Consider the following 1,734-nt stretch of genomic DNA (forward strand, 5'->3'; position numbering starts at 1 on the left):
AAGTATAAGTACATCTACAAATGGAACAATTCTCACAGAGCACCTGCTGAACACTAGTGGAGGACTTTAGACACTTAAAAGGACAAGAAAAAACCCACACAACTTGGTCAGGATGAAAGAAAGAAAAAAATTAATGGGAAAAGAACAGCTCCTCTGAAGGGAGGGGGCAGAGGTGAAGGAAAGGAAAGGTTCCCACACTCAGAGAAGCCCCCTCACAGAAGGGGAATCAACTGAGAAAGAGAGGAACTTTGGAGGAGAATGCACCAACCAGTCTGTGGAAGGCAGAATAGAGTAGGACCTATGCAGTTGGTCTGTGGTGCCTTCCTGTGCACCCCAACCTGAGTTGTGAGTCTCCTGGTATAGAGAGGGTCTAGGTATTGAAAAGTGGACCTTGGAGACTGAACTCAGGGAGGGGACATAAGTTTCTGTGAGGAGACATTCTAAAAAGAAGGGAGTGGGGAACTCCACAACTGGAAAATTTTGCAGAAGAGAGACAGGCCACCATAGATGCAAGATGTCATTATTCAGTGACACACAAGGGACAGGACCACCATTGCAAACTCTTTCCCCACCCACCAGCTTCTGCCTCCATGGACACCCATCTGAGCATATTTTTACCACCTCAAGCCAAGGCATCATTTGGCCCTCATGGGCCCATATGCTACCCTTGCCAGGACCTCCTGGGGAGTCAGCCCTGGAATGGCCCAACCTGAGACAGGTGTTTGCAAATGTTAGCAGGGGCTAGGTGCTAAATGTGGGGACAGGAGAGCGGACCTAGGGAGAGGACTGCAGTTGACTGTAAGGAGATAGCTTGAAGAGATGAGAGTGAGGAGCTCCAGGACTGGGAATGCTCCTAGAGGAAGTGTGATCTGCCTCTGAAGTGAGGAACCATTGTTGAGTGGCATGCAAGGAGTGGGACTGCCATTATGGACTCTCCCTACAAGCCAGCCTCTGCCTCCACAGGCACTAGAAGGGACTCCCAGCAGAGCAATCCCATCTCAGTCTGTTGCAAACTCCTGCAGGCCTCTGCCACCTTGGGCATTAGAGGGGGTTCCCATCAGAATAAGCACGCACATTCCAGTTGTGACTGCTTTGTCCCTTCTCTGCCTGAGTGATTATGTGATCTCCAGTCTGTTGCTGCTTCTTGTCCCTCCCATCTAAGTGAGAAACTGTGCCCTAGTCAGTTCTGACTTTGCCTCCTGTGCCTAGGGTTTTGGTTTTGAGGCCAAAACCAAAGCTGAATCTCAGGGACTGTGTGACTAAGGAAGAGGACCTGAATTCTCTCCATACAGCTGCACAAGCTGCAGACTAAACTCCCATGATTAACTTGGGAAACCTACTGTTTGAAGAATATCTGAATAAACAAGTAATCCCACAACTGAGACAATTCTAGCTTTATCAGATGTGGAGTTTAGGGGCAAGTATACTAGGCAGCTGGGCCAGGACAGAGTCTGAGATTACCCCCACAATGCACAAAGGATATCCAGAGATATACCTAGAGGTATTAGAGGGCATTGTGGAAAGGTGGGAGTCAGCTGTGTTTCACCATTAGGGGAAGGAGACTGACAGTAGGAAGCCCCAACAACAACAAAATTCGTTAATTTATTTATTTTATTTTTTAAATTTATGTTTAGTTTAATTTTTATTTTTTTTAATTTTACTTTTATGTTTTTAGGTTTTTTTCACATTTTTGTTTAGTTATTTTAAACTTTTTTCTTCTTTTTAGTTTTTTTT

Source organism: Bison bison, unplaced genomic scaffold, assembly GCF_000754665.1.
Source record: "Bison bison bison isolate TAMUID 2011002044 unplaced genomic scaffold, Bison_UMD1.0 scf7180017864367, whole genome shotgun sequence".
Classification (NCBI taxonomy): Eukaryota; Metazoa; Chordata; class Mammalia; order Artiodactyla; family Bovidae; genus Bison; species Bison bison.